Raw genomic sequence first — 15,879 nt, 5'->3', positions numbered from 1 at the left:
CCTCCAGTATCAGAGGCAGTAAGCCTATGTACAACAGTTGCTAGGGAACTTGGTAGGAGGGTGCTGAGTCTCCCGTCAACAGCTGGTTGGTGACTAGATGGACCCTTGGTCTGATCCAGCATGGTTCTTCTTACGTTATCTTCTTATTCATCATGGGGGCCTGAAACAGTGTGGCCATTTAGGCATTTTTTTAAAAAAGAGGAAATGCATCACCAAAATAGGATCTACATTTGCGTGTGCTGATTTATATGTATAAATTCAAATTTGGAAATAATTCTTATAATTTAAATGTAAATAGAGTATACATCTCACCATAGTGTGGAAGACTGTGACTGGGTGATTTATTTGTCTGCCTGTTCTGTCTGCTGTTTAGGTGCTAACTGTTGATGAGCAACAGATCTTATGGTCCATTATCTTTAAACTGGAATTGAGCTGGACAGCCCTTCAAACAGAGGTCCCCTTCAAATAGAGGACTGTTCTCTACATTTTTTTATAAAAAAAACCACCACCTGGCCACCCTACACCTGAAGAAGGGCCTTGGAAGTTCTGAATGCATGGGCAGATTGATGTGGAAGTTCTTTCAAGAAGCGCGGTCCCAGCCATCTCAGGCTTTAAAAGTTAAGGCCTTGAATTGGCCAGGAAGCAAAGATAAGTTCTTTTAAAATTGGCAACATGTGTATGAACCTTGATGCACTTAGCATAAGCCTGACCTCCATATTCTGAACTAGCTGAAACTTTCACATGTGCATGCAAGCTTTAAGAATGCCTTGCCCCCACCCCATCAACCTGCAGGATTCAGTATATGGACACACAGCAGTGAGGGACAGACACTCCTAACCAGCACCTTTCACAACTTCTCTACATCCCACTCCAATAAAGCCATTCAAGGCTGCAGGAGCTACTCTGCCCCGCGGGAGGAATCAAAAACCGGTGGCATAGGAAAAGCTTCCTCAGCAATTCAATCTGCATAACAACGGCAGGATCCAGCTTAAGTCCAACATTTAAAATCCCATTGATGTCTTGGCGAGAGAGTTAAGTATCTTGCATACCCACACACCGCAGAAATGATTAGGGTGATTGAAAGTGTTTAACTTTGGTTTGTGCCCATTCTAAATAACAATTCCCTAACCTTATTTAGAATTTAAATTCATCATTTCAGAGTAACAGTTAAAAAGAAAAGTTAGGCTGTTTCTTTTTTGTAATTATCAGACAGCCCTGTCTAATAACTTATTGCATAATCCATAGTGACTATTATAAATGAATGAGGCAGGCAGGCTACACTTTTAAGTAGATATACAGATCAATGGTTTAAAATGCTTGTCCCTGTTTCATAATATTTGACTGCTCCAACGTCCAACTCCATTCCCAAGCTGTCTCCAAGCTGAAATTCATGTGCATATAGGATGTTAAAAAAGAAAATGTGTCAAGAGATGGACTCTCTGTGTATGCTGCACGTACACTTTTACTCCTAGTATTCAATTATTGGTGCTAGGTCTTTAACAGTTGCATAGAAAAGGGAATTTCTATGCAGGTGTCATTTGTATATATGGAGAACCTGGTGTAAATTCCTGTTCATCACAACAGTTAAAGCTGCAGGTGCCCTGCCCTCTTTTAAATCTGGTCACTCTAGTATAGCTCCTGCAGCTTTAACTGTTGTGATGAAGAGGGAATTTCACCAGGTTCCCCATATATACAAATGACACCTGCTGAAATTCCCTTTTCTATGCAACTGTTAAAGATACAAGAGCCCTGTCCTCCTTTTCATATGGTCGCCCTAATGTTCCTTAACTATTTTTATGAGCTAATAATGCACATTTAACAACCTCTCAAGTCTATGAGAATATAACGTAGAAATCTATAATTCTGACACAAGTCAGTATCAAAACACAAAGAAATCTCAGGATCATTTTTCACAGCATAACAATCCCATCTGACCCCTTCCCCCACATCTGTCATACTGATTAGCTATAGAGAGGAAGTTATGCCCTAGCAATGTCATCCCCCTTCCAAATTAAAATTCATTTTTTTTAAAAAAAGTTATGGTTATTTTTTAATTAATAACTAAGGCAAATTTCATGCATTCTTACTTGTTATTTTCCCAAGTCATCTTAATTAATAAAAGAATACATTTTCTCCTCTTGCTTTAAGCAAGATGCTCCCCTTGGAATTACTGGAAATTCCTTACAAGTATTAAGGGAGGAATAAAAACCCCAAGTATTTGCTTTGACTTTCAAAGTACCAGGGATGTTTCCCTATTGAGGTGTGGGCCATTGTTAAGAGAGAAGGCCAATCCCCTTCTTGACCCAGTTTTTATACCTGCATCTTGATTGGTCCAGTAGATGGGATGGTCATCCCTCCCTCCATCTACCCTAGCCAATGCAATATGGACAGCTGTATAGGCTATCAGCTCCAAGTTGATGGATAGTGCTTGGGGTCCTGTTTCTAGCCTTCCATGTTTGTGGGCCCTTTGCTCCTCTGAGACTCCCCCAAAGACATTTTATGCACACTTTTTCCTTGGCTCTGCTCACCTTGGATGCATTTAGTGTCATGAAGCCATTCTCACTTTCAAGCAAAGAAATCCCACACATAAAGGGGGCGATTGTGGTATATATACAGGTACACTTGTAAAACAGCTGGCTTTTTGTGGGGGGGCAGGGGGACGGGGACGGTGAAGAACAGAGAAGCAATTTGTGTCCATTCCTTTGTTGGATGTTCATTGGACTTTCTGGCATCCTATAGTATCTTGGAATTAACACTGCCTCTGTGTGTGCCCCTTTGATCACAAAAGAACATAAGAAGAGCCCTGCTGAATCAGTCCAAAGGCCTATCTAGCCCAGCATTCTGTTCACACAGTGGCCTGCCAGCTGCCCACAGGAAACCCGCAAGGAGCAGATGAGTGCAACAGCTCCCTTCCATTTATATCCCCTAGCAACTGACGTACATATGCATACTGCCTCTGATACTGGAGGCAATATACTACTTGCTCAGCCTATACATGTGTACATTTCAAAAGGTTTGTTACAAAAACACCAGATTCTAACAAACTCTCTTCCAAAAGAAACCAAATTTATAAAAGGTTACCTTAAACTTTCTTTGGGAAAGGAAAAAAAAATCATATTATTTTGCCATCTCAAAGGGGAAGGTCCATAGCTCAAGAGGAACGAGCTGCAGCTCAGTGATAGAACATACGTTTTACGTGCAGAAGGTCCCAGGTTTGATCCCTGGCATCTCCAGGTAGGGCAGGGAAAATTTCTGCCTGAAACCTCAGAGAGCTGCTGCCAGTCAGTGTTGACAATATTTGGCTAGATGGACCAATGGTCTGATTCTATACGGCAACTTCCTAACTTTTACACAAGCATCCAATGATTATAGCTCATAGATCCACATTACCATTGCAGACATAATCACAAACACTTGGGAAAAGAGTTTCCTCCTCTCTCTCTCTCTCTTAAAAAGGGGGTTAAATTAGTGGTAGAGAACACATGCTGCATACAGACATGAATAATAGATTAAAGAAAGTGAATTCAGCTAAGCCTCAGGGAGCTTTTATACATCTGAAAATCTAGTTCCCTCCAGAAAAGTGAACTACAAATGATCTGCAAAAAGTATATTCAACTTAGTGGGTTTAACACATGCTTGCTTTCTCTCTCTCTCTCTCTCTCTCTCTCTCTCTCTCTCTCTCTCTCTCTCTCTCTCTCTCTCTCTCTCTCTCTCTCTCGGCTAATGAGGATTTCTGCCTGAAAAGCAAATGCCACTAGCACTGTTTACTTGGAATATATATGCAACTCTCTTAAGGCAGGATCAGTGGTGATGCTAGCCTAACAGTTTATCTCTGCTCACTGGAAAAGAACATTTTCTTAACTCTGTTCAGCATAATCCTAAGCACATTTTCTCAGAGGCAAGTCCCATCAAGTTCAATAGATTGTTATTCCTAAATCAGTGGGCTTTGCATTGCAACTTCAACAGGGCAGCCTTTAAGGGATTGGGCTGGACAGTACATATATGCTTAGTTCTTCTCAAACCAAATGTTTCAGCTCTGAGGAATTCCCCCAGCCTATGAATATAGCCCAGTCTACATTAGGTCTTTCCATTTTACATGCTTTCCCTTGCAAATAATTGCCCTAAGACCAGGAGCCAATTTACATTTGCCTTTCCACCCACCCACTCCAACAAGTTACAAAAGAGGCTTGTGTATAAATGACAAAACACACACGCAGCAGCAGTGACATCAGTTATGAATGCATGTTTAATGGTGCTATTTCTCCAACAAGAATCCCAACACATGCCTGCCTCAAAGTACTGTTGTTCTTAAATTGTTAGAGGAAACATAAAAAAGGTTCTCACAATACTAGGAAAACTGTAAAACATTGATAGGTACCTGTGGCGTTACACCCCACAAGTCAGTTCCCTAATGTATGTCTAGAATTTGTAAGTCTATTGTGTAGAATGTTGACCTGAGTGGGTGGAGATTGAATATTTTAGGAGGGGGGGGGAGGATATATAAGAGAATGACTGAGGTGATAAGGGGGTGGTTCTTTTGAAGTACTTTGGCTCGAGGGAGAATTAGAGGATCAGGGTAGAGAGGTTTGTCTTTTGAGTGTAGTGTGCAGATAGTCAGTTGGTGTATATTAAACAATCCCGATAATAAAGAAAGTTCAAGAGTGAAGGTGTGAGAGAAAGGAAATCACGTATGAGAAGAGAGAAAGGATTGAATGAGAGGTTTTAACAAGGGTCTGAAAAGTTTTATTATGAAACAAAGTTTGTGAAAGTTGAAATAATTTTTTTTTCCAGTTTGTTTTACTACCACAGAAATCCCACGTGTCTCCTTGGCATTTATCATCTGCAGTTATATACATATAACACTCATTCTGACATTAATTCACCATCAGCACATATAATTCACAGCAGATTTATTTTATTCCTGAACTCATTCCTGTTTAACCCCTTTCTCCATATAGTTTGTAGAAAGGTGGTGTTTGTCCCTCACCTCAGGCTCATAAAGTGGTGGTGCTTAGCTTGAGCAAGGAGTGTCCGCGGACAGGCCTGTTGTAAAGAGCATGTGTCGTGGCAGTACCATTTAAATATGAAGTGGGTATTGTAGGGTGACCATATGAAAAAGAGGACAGGGCTCCTGTATCTTTAACAGTTGCATAGAAAAGGGAATTTCAGCAGATGTCATTTGTATATATGGAGAACCTGGTGAAATTCCCTCTTCATCACAACAGTTGAAGTGCAGGAGCTATACTAGAGTGACCAGATTTAAAAGAGGGCAGGGCACATGCAGCTTTAACTGGTGTGATGAAGAGGAAATTTCACCAGGTTCTCCATATATGCAAATGATACCTGCTGAAATTCCCTTCTCTACGCAACTGTTAAAGATACAGGAGCCCTGTCCTCCTTTTCATATGGTCACCCTATCTAATCCCCTTTTCAACCCATCCAAGTTTTGAGGAAGCAAATTCCGCTGTTTCGCTGTGTGTGTGAAGAAGTCCTTCCGTTTGTTTGTACTCAGTCTCTTATCATTGATCTTCAATGGGTGGTCCTGGGTTCTTGCATAATGAGAAAGAGAGAAAAGCTTCTCCTTATGCCCTTCCTCTGCACTATGCGTATTCCTACACATCTCTAACATATGTCCCCACCTCTTACACACCTTTTTGCTAAGCTAAAAAGCCTCAATCTAGCTCAGTATTGTGTACATTGTCTGGCAGTGTCTCTCCAGGGTTTCAGACGGGAGCCTTTCCCAAGCCTATCTGGAAATGCCTGGAATTAAACCTAGGACTTCTTGCATGCAAAGCATGTGCTCTACCATGGAGCCAGCTTTCCTTTGATGTATACTGCTGTTTTACCAGCTGATGTCTGATTTAAACTCACCTAGTGATATCCCTAAACCCTGAAGGTGAGCTGCTTTGGTAGTGTCAGCAGCCAGTTTGGGATATCTTCAACAACAACAACAACAAAATTGCTGATGGAAGCAAGGGGTTGCGTCCAATTTTAGTCTAACCTAAGTCCAACTCATTTCAATGGGTCTACTCTAAGTAGGAACAACATGGGGTGGAAGGCACACAGGAGGCAGACGAAGTCATGTGAGGAACCTCCAAGAAATTCGTGAGTGTCCAGTAATGAGCATGTAATAAAATGCTCGTAGGATGAAGCTTATAGTAGTATGCTGCATTTAGAACACAGAATGCCAAACAATAAACAATTTCAAGATGGTTCAAATAACTCCTCCAGGACAACCCTCAAAACCATCCTACCATCCACTGTTCACAAGCTCTTCTTCTCATGCTCTGTGTGCATAGGCAACACAACATGGTAACCATGCAAAGAGTGGATATGCTCAACAAGCCATTACTATTGGCTACAGAGTAATGAGTAATGAGTTTGGTAATAAATTAATACTCAGGGCTTAGACTTGAGAAGGTAGCATCTGCCCATCAGTATATGTTGATTTTAAAAAAATCTGAATATACCTGCAGGAGTCAATATTGTGCCTCATTTGCTTAGTCCACCTTTCCTCCCCTATAAATCTTGTGGTAACCCAGTTTATTAGCCTCAAAAGCTTCTGCCACCTGCCCCTTACCTGCACTGACTCAGCATTTTGTTCAGACCACCTCATAAATCTACCAGGATTGTCACAGATCTCACTGTGCTTTTATACACACACACACACACAGCTTTCGCCCCTTTATGTATTTGAAGCTGGGGGAGCAGAGTGTATGAAATGCTGCTTTGCCCTACTAGGGGATATTGTAGCTAAACTTCAAGTCACACTTGTATCATAATAACTAAAACCAGCTGTTCTCTGTCCTATAAAAACAATAATTGCTCAACTTTTTTCCTTGCTGGATTTTCCCCATGCAATTTTCTCTTTGTTAGAAGCCCAGGATATGGACCAACATCTTAAGCTGGAAGCCACCTGAGTGCATTATACTGTCTCTAGTTCTTGCTCTGGCAACTGAAAACCATCCTACTATTTGGAGAAAGATCTGTACTGTTGAATTTGGCTGAGACTCGGCAAACCCTGGTAACAGTGCCACATACACTCAACCTGTCACGCTTAAGGTGATGCTGTACACCAGGGGTGCCAAACCTCTTTCAGCCCAAGGGCCAAATAATTCCATTTTGGAGAAGCTCTCGGGGGGAGGGGGCTACATTCCAGTGGTGGGCAGGGCAAAAGGCAAAATGAGGTGGGGCCAAAATTGCCAATGTATTTTTTAGCTTAAAGCTCTTATTGCCAATAACTAAGCCTTAGGAGAGGCTTTTCAATTAGAGTGATTGATGGTTGGGGAGAAAGGGGGCAGGTGAAGAGGGTGTGGCCACCTGGGGAATCCAGAAGAGCAGATTAGGACCACAGGAGAGCCAGATTTGGTCCCTGGGTTTGACGTTTTTACCACTGTTGTACACAAATGCATACATCACTGAAATGGACCACTTAATACTGTATTAAGATTTTCCAGTGAGGTGGGGTGATATCCTTGCATTTGCCAAGTATATTTGGCAGTGTGGGTTCCACCTTTGCTCTCTCTTGCTGCATTTCATCTTTTGCTGAATTTGGTTATAATTCCACAATGGAATGAAATCCCACAATTGCGCCATCTGTTGTGTATGGGAGATGTGTGAGATGTGATTCTAATTTCACACCCTTACATAGGTACATCACTCTGTCAGAATGTCCTTCCTTCCCACCCATCCAGCCACCCATCCATGCATGAAACTGTTGGGGCTGGATTCAAATGATCATGGATAAAGCAAATAGATTATTTCTTGGCAATATAAATTGCAGGCATGGAGCCCCAATCCGTACCAGATCTCCTCCACTTACTTTACTGGAAAGAAAGTATCTTCTGGTTTGGAAGATGCGCTTTAAAGTAATGTGTTCTTTGGCCCACATCATAAATGTGTTCACTTGGAAATAAGTGTCATTTGGTACACTGTGTCCAGGTTGGAGCTGGGTCCCTGTGGGACCAGCTTGGTCAGGTGCTTGAGGATACTGGTAGCAGGCAGCTATGACTGGGAAGACAAAATAGCACCTTGGACAGTGCTTTGCAGTTGCTGCTAGGCTGGAGCTGCTGTTCCAGCAAGGAACTAACAGCAACTGAGGGCTAGCTGGCCAGATCAAGCCTCTCAGAAGCTCCACAGTGCTGACTGCGACCTTCAAGGGCCCATGCTCATTTCTGTAGCCTTAAGCTCCTACATGGCCGAAAGAGCGGAGAGGCTTTGGAAGAGCTGATCAGATGAATCCTTGCTTAAGCTCACTTTGTTCAGTGGACTTTATTCCCGCAAAAGCAGGAGGACCTAGGTTCAAATGCCTACTCACACAAACTATTCAACTTGTTGCAAACTAGAAAATCAACTTAGCTTTAGCTGTGCTGCTTCCTTGCTCTAGGCCTGGGTCTTTCCCTTTTCTGTCAATCCTTCAATAGAGTAAAAAGAAACCAGGAAGAGGACACCTTCCCCATTGCCCCCTCATTTTATAAGGAAGTGGGTATCAAGGTGCCTGGAGCACAGGAGAAAACGCATACCCATTTGGAAATGGGACTACATTTAAATGCTCAGTGGATTTGGAAATCACAGCTGAGTCCATTCTGCTATGGGTTGGTTCACGTATTCATCAGTGTGGGAATGTGGTGCATATTAGATGAAGAAGTAGTGCTATAATGGTGTTTGTGTTACCGTTATCTATATGGGGGAAATCATGGCTCCTAAAATTCTTTTAACTCAAAAAAGGATGGAAGGATTGCAGTCATAAAAGGCTTTATTTGCATTGTTGTCATTTAGTTGGTTGGTTTTTTATATGGCATCATCCATGCACTTGGTATTTACAGAGTAATATGACCTCCCTCCCCAAAAAATCCCTAAGAGAAAAGTCCCTGCCCCAAGTAACATACAATCTAAATTGCAAGAGAAAGGACAATAGAGTTGGGGGTGGGAGAGAAAGAGAAGTAAGGATATAATATGAGCAGTTTTTGCATACTGAAGCTACAGTCCTAAGCACATTTATTATAGAGTAGGGCCATAGCTAGTAGGGGTGTGCACGGACCCCCCGCTCCGCTTCACTTGCAGATCCGCCATTTTCTGGATCGGGCTGCTCCGCCCCGCCCCCGCTCCGCCCACTTCCGCTCCGCTCCGCCCGGAGCTCCGGATCCGGATCCGAAGCTCCGTTTCCCCCCCCATAGGCTTGCATTGAAAGCTAAAAAATTATACAACTTTTTTTCTGTTCAAGTTAGAAACCTCATGTTTGGCACCATGACACCTCATGGGGATATACACACGCACGCCAAGTTTCAAAGCAATCCCATCATCCCCTGATTTTTGGCGAATTTTTGAAAATCGGGCACCCCACACACAACATCCCTGCGAGGTGGGCAGGGGAGGAGGGAGGGAAGGCAGGCAGGCATGCAGCTGGCATTTCTGGGGGCATAAGGAAGTGAGCCAAGGATAAGCCAGTAATGCATATAAAATGGAATAAATCAATCAATAAACAAAGGAGGGGTGGAATTAAAAGCAGCAGTGTTGCTCAATAAACAGCAAGAAGAATTTTTTTAAAAAGGCTATATCTGTCTTTTACCAGCAATAGGGGGACGTGCCCGGGGGAGGGGGAAGTAGCTGCCAGTTCAAGACACTGACAGCCACCAACAGCTCTGAGAAGAAGTAAAACGCTCACTTCGACTCATAACAGGCATTGCTCCACCACTGAAAAGTGACCATTCACTTCAACTCATGATAGGCATTGCTCCACCGTTTTACTCTCTTTGGAAGGCTCTAATGGCCTTCCAGTGCAGGAGAGAGTGGGGGCACGTCCACGATGAGATGCCCTAGGGGAGCTCATCCCCTTGCACCACATCTATTCAGTTGTTCACCAAGGTTAGGGTGGGAAGCAGTGCTGTGTTTCTATCTCTTATTCTTGGCTTAGTATATGATTTCAGGTTGTGTTTGTGCATTTGGTGGGGCTACTGTGTTAAAAAACACGGGGAAAAGCCCGTTCAGATGAAGAAAGAGAAGTTTCCCAGAATCCCAAGTTACCTGTTTTGCCTATGCCCTCCTCCAACTTTGGGATCATCATGACCGGGAGCTGACTCTGCCCCTCAGCCCTTTGAAAAAGGTATTTTTCCCGCCGATTTTTTAAAAACGTCTAGTCCGCGACCCGTACGATGCAGAAAGTTGAGAGTGGTCTCAAAATGACCCCCATCCACGACTCTCTGTGCACAAGAATTTTCAGAATGATAGCTTAAACCCCCCCCAGTTATCCCCGATTCTTTCCCTCAATGCAATCCTATGGGCGAAAAGCCGAAAACGCAGTTTGAGCCGCGCGGTTGACCCGATTTTCACAAAAATATAGCACGCGACCCAGACAACGCAGAGAGGTGAGAGTGGTCTCAAAATGACCCCCATCCACGACTCTCTGTGCACAAGAATTTTCAGAATGATAGCTTAAAAACCCCCCCCCAGTTATCCCCGATTCTTTCCCTCAATGCAATCCTATGGGCGAAAAGCCGAAAACGCCGTTTGAGCCGCGCGGTTGACCTGATTTTCACAAAAAATATAGCACGCGACCCAGACAACGCAGAGAGGTGAGAGTGGTCTCAAAATGACCCCCATCCACGACTCTCTGTGCACAAGAATTTTCAGAATGATAGCTTCAAAAACAACGTAGTTATGCGCGATTATTTGCCGCAATGCAGTCCTATGGCGAAATGTTTTCAAGATGGCGACCGGAGCGCTCCGCCTAAACTCGGAGCTCCGAAAAATGGCCGCTTCTCTTCACCTTGCTTCTAGGGGGTCCGCGGTCCGCTCCTACTCCGCCTCTGGGTAAGGCGGAGCAGGCCAATCCGCTACTGCTTCTACGCTCCTAATCGGAGCGGAGCACATCCCTAATAGCTAGACCTAAGGTTTATCCCTGGATAGTCCAGGGGTCAAACCTGTTCATCTAGGTGCCACACAGTGGATCCTGTTCTCAGGCTGGGGCGATCCCAGGATAAATCTTAGGTCTAGCTGTGGCCTAAGTCTAGCTGAACTCAGTGGAACTTTGACCTGAGTAAATGCCTAGAATTGCACAGTGAGACATTCTTTTCCAGCCAAGTTGGCTTTCTTCAAAGTTACTCCCTGTGTTTATCGTATGTGGTTGTGTGCACCAGACCCTACAGGAATTGCATTGTGTGTGAAGGAGCCATCCTTTTGAGGAGAAAGACTGGAATATTAATCCTGCTCTGAGAATTAAATACACTAGCCAATTAAAAAGAAATAGATGAGGAATGAATTTAACTGATAGTGTTCCCTCTTCCTTTTGCACAAGCGAATGTCCCTAAAATTGATGCCAGTATAGGATGAGGCTTCTTAGTTTGTCTGTGGACACATTTTGGAAACTGGGCTGCACTAGAAAGCCACAGTTGTAAATAATATATTGGATTGGGGTGGAGCTTGTTTGGAAGATGTACTGAATTATAGATAGCCAAATAAATTCCATAGCCTGTTCTTTCCCTTGAATTGTCTCCATGCACATTAAACCTTGTACCTGATGGTTAATTACTAAAAAATAATGGCACAGGGCCTCAAGCCTACCCAGAGTTTTTCTCCTCGATCCAGTGAGCCTTTACTCCACCTTCCAGATGTTTGTGATCTGTCTGTGGTCATTTGCATGTTCAGCTCACTGTGACTGCCACACACAGTGATGACTTGCATGTGTGATTGTGCTGATTCAGTCCTGATACTGTGAACAGAACTTTTACACTCTCAAAGGAAATGCTTTTCAATAGAATCAATTCACACATGCCGTTTCCATCCACCAAGTGCCCATTAATCCAGTGTCAAAAAGTATGGGATATGCATGCAAGTGTGAATCAGGCCCCAGGGTATGGTAAAATGGGTGCAACCACAATATGGCAACTGCTGGGGGCATGACTAGTCATAAAAATTAATTTATTTAATTATTACATTTATATCCCATCTTTTTTCCTCCAAGGAACCCAAAGTGGCATACATAATCCTCCTCCTCTCCATTTATCCTCACAACAACCACCCTGTGAAGTCGGTTTTGCTGAGAATCTGTGACTGGCCCAAAGTCACCCAGTGAGTTTCCATGGCCGAGTGGGGACTAGAACCTGGACTCCAGACTCCCAGTCCAACTCTCTAGCCACTACACCACACTGGCTTCCAAATGGCTTGTCGGATGGTGTGGCAGTCACAAATGTGTGGGTGAACCTCTCTCCCATGAACACACAATGCCACACCTATGCCAGGAGTGGAGAAACCAGGGGTGTACATGCATATTTAAACCAAACCTTGGGAAACAAAGAAAAGATACTTGGTACTTGTTTGTAGACACTCTCTCTCCCTCCTCCTCCTCCTCCTTGTACTTCTTTACTCCACATAGTCAGGGCATAGATGGTAAGTCAACAAATCCAAGGGTGTCAAGGGATCTCTTAGCACAGTCAATTTTTGTCAAGTATTAGGCCAGCCAAGGGTGGAGCCCTGGGATTTCATCTTGCTAAAATGCATTCCTTCCCTCACAGGCATGAGTGAATATGGTGCTCTATGGCCTTTCATGGTCCTTGCCCATGGCACATGACAATATAGATTTGTTTTAGGCCACATTCTCCTATTACACAGGCAAGAGTGTGAGGTCAGTTTGAATATTCCTCCCTTCGGTGTTTGTTTGAGGTCAACTAGATTAAAGTTCTTAACAGCCATAGAAATATAGCCTTATATTTCTTTGGCTGTTTGAGGACGGGTTGTGGGTAATCCCAATGACACAAAAATGTTGTCTAATCAATTGCAATTCAGAAAAGAGAACATTTCCTTAGTTTATTTATTTATTTATTACATTTCTATACCGCCCAATAGCCGGAGCTCTCTGGGCGGTTCACAAAAATTAAAACCATTCAAAGTATAAAACAACAGTATAAAACCATAATATAAAATACAATATAAAAGTTCTGTGTGGTTTGCTCCAAGAGACTTTTTTAAGGCACCTTTGACCTGATATGTTTTTTGATTATTGAGGTTCCCTCCCCATTCTAGGCTACATCTTCCTTTAGTATTCATGCAGCAGAGTACTTCAAGCGATAAGAAGTTACTTCTCATACACATTATGCTGCACTTGTTTCTTTTAAAAATCGTAGATGTATACAATAGGAGCCAGTTAAAATGAGACCAAAGATGTGATAGAATATGATGACCATTCAACATTATTATCCACATTCATACAGTTGTCATGGTTACATTGTAGGTACGGCTCAATCATGCATGCTCATTGCTTGATGACTGCAGCATCAATGAGACATGCCATATTATATTATTGGATGGGGACATGGCTCAGTGTTAGGGCACATGTTTTACATAAAGGAAGTCCCAGCTTCAGTCCCTCCTTATCATCTCCTATAAAAAGGGAAGCCATCTGCCTGAAGTCTTGGGGAGCTTCAGCAATTCAAGGATCTTCTTCTTCTTCTTCTTCTTCTTCTTCTTCTTCTTCTTCTTCTTCTTCGTTTTGTTTTATAATAAAAATGTTTTGTTTTGTTTTTTTAAAAAAGGGGGGGAGATGATCCTAGGTTAGAAGGACAAATGTTCTTTCTGGATCAATATAAGACAGCTTCACTAAATGTCTATTGCTTTCCAACATGCACAAGAGAAGTGTGATAGCAATGTGACATGAGCAGAAGGTTATGTATTTACACATTTTTATTGAACCAGCCCTGAAGAAGTCCATGTGAGTGTTCAGTGTCTTTATATGTGTGTGCAGTCATTAGAATATGGCATCTGAGATGTTCAGTCTAAGTGAGTAGTTTGCGGTATGAAAAAGATACAATGGATGACTTTAGGCAAGTTGTTCTCCTTGAAGGGTCCCAGTGGGAGATGCCTAGTGCATGAAGGCATCATGACTAAAATGCATGTTATGTGCAGAAAACTTTAGGTTTGGCTACATGGTACTGTTTGCTGTTATTCCCTGAATAAGCAAAGGGTTTAGGCATTAGCTAGACACACCAGTTCTTTCCAGTTTTAGGTGGGTTTTGTGAGTTTGTGAAGGTTTTACTCAGTTTAATAGAAACTCACAAGCAGGTTTGTTGATTATGAAAATATCTCTATCACTTGAGTTTGTTGCACAATCAGATCTAAGAAAAAGGCCAATGGCTACTTGAAGTCTTGTGTCACACTGGCTTGGATGGGGCTGAAACAAACACTTCCAACAATGCTACATACAAATAAAAGAGTCATCAGGCAACCGCATCTGTAAATGGATTATCAAATAGGATTGACTGGTGCTAAAACAATCTCCAGGAGACCAGGAATGATGAAAAGATGTGGCCACATATCCTGATTGTACCTATTGTAATGACCCCACATCCACACACTGCAGGGGACCAATGTGAGCTAAAGGCAAGTAATTGCAATGTGGACTACATGGGTCAGATGCCCATTGGATATACATCTGATCTTTCTTGATGGATAGCTTTGCTTTTGCCTTCTTCCTTTCCGTGTAACTCATTGAAATTTCGAATGGCATTGACATCTGAAGATTGGGGGTCTTCTACTAAAATGGATAGGTATCCAACTTAAAACAAAGAAAAGATTTTGTAAATGCATAATGATTCAATGAAACTAATTGCCACCCGATATTTGTAACATAAATGACTGTAATAATTTGATTAATCCTGACAGTCCAAGTACAAACTTCATTTTCAGAAATGGTATTCATTGGACTACCACAAGCTGGAGATAAAGAATATTTCTTCCTAGCATGTGATATATCAATTTTCCTGACTTCTATCAGAATGTTGAGCAAAATGCTTCTATGTAGGAACTGGAATGAAACCCACATATAGGTAATGCAACCTGGGGGTTTGAGAGCATGCAGTGGGAACAGCAGGCAATCTCAGTTACCCATCATAGGCACATGCAGCAAAAAGAAAAGATGAATGATAATCAGTTTACACATTCCAACTAGGAACTGTTGTCTGTGTCAGAACTTTGTAAGGTATAAAGTGACTCCAGGAGGCAACATCCAATTTTTTAAATCTTGCATGCCACATCTTTATTTTCTTAGGGTTGAATGGCTTGGGGAGAATTTTTTCTTTATCTGGCGAGTGGGTCATTCTGCAGATGTTTCATCTTATCTGTGCCAAACTGCACGTCTTGCTTGCTTGCCTTATTTATGGTTATTGTGACCATTCTTTATCTGCCAGGTACTTCACAGTGCACTGTGGTTCTCACACCAATCTGCTTGCAATTCCCTATTAAATGGATATGGGCTAATCCTGCAGGGATTTTTAGGAATATAAAGGATTCTGCTTTGGCACGAAGTTGAACCTGTAGTGGAACCCAGACCTTCTTAAGCATGTGTAAAGCCCATTGAAACAAATGGAACCAATGTATTCAGCTAAACTCTTAGATATTTTTTTAAACAAACAAACAAGTTTTGAATTGTCTATGGTAGTGAGTATTAGCCCAATTAATGTACTATTAAAACTGCATGATAAACATTAAAGTGTTATGTAAACATTGCATATAGTTTATACATATGATAGCTATTGAGATATGCACAGAAATCACATACAAATGTGGTTTAATATGAACTAACTAGTTCAGTTCCCTCCTTCAATGCAGGATATTCTTCCATAATGCATCCTCTGTCCAACTTTTTTTAATACCTCCAAGGAAGGAGACTCCACAACCTTGCCCCCATCCCACCCCGGACAGCTTATTGCTTCAGAAACCTGCTATCATAATTATGATCTTTCTAGTGAGTTATCTTATTCTCCCTCCCTAAAGTTTAAATTATTGCTTTAGTCCTATCTTCAGAGAACTGGATGAATAACTGTTGTCCTTCCTGCCCTCCTGTCCAGTCCCAACTTCCTTTTAAATATGTGTAAACCTTTAGCATATCCC

General features: G+C 42.3%; 1 protein-coding gene across 1 annotated transcript in view; it reads left to right on the top strand.

The window, feature by feature from the left end:
* The first annotated feature begins 15,164 nt into the window (after nucleotides 1-15,164).
* Nucleotides 15,165-15,879, top strand: part of LOC134394429 (thiol S-methyltransferase TMT1A-like) — a 161,993-nt gene continuing 161,278 nt past the window's right edge. Inside the window, exon 1 of the mRNA XM_063119885.1 lies at nucleotides 15,165-15,169. The gene's annotated coding sequence lies outside the window, so the exon portion shown is untranslated. The remainder of the gene's footprint in view (nucleotides 15,170-15,879) is intronic.

The sequence above is a fragment of the Elgaria multicarinata genome, chromosome 3, assembly GCF_023053635.1.
Source record: "Elgaria multicarinata webbii isolate HBS135686 ecotype San Diego chromosome 3, rElgMul1.1.pri, whole genome shotgun sequence".
Classification (NCBI taxonomy): Eukaryota; Metazoa; Chordata; class Lepidosauria; order Squamata; family Anguidae; genus Elgaria; species Elgaria multicarinata.
Note: the sequence above shows the minus strand (reverse complement) of the source record. Positions and strands in the feature narration are given on the sequence as shown.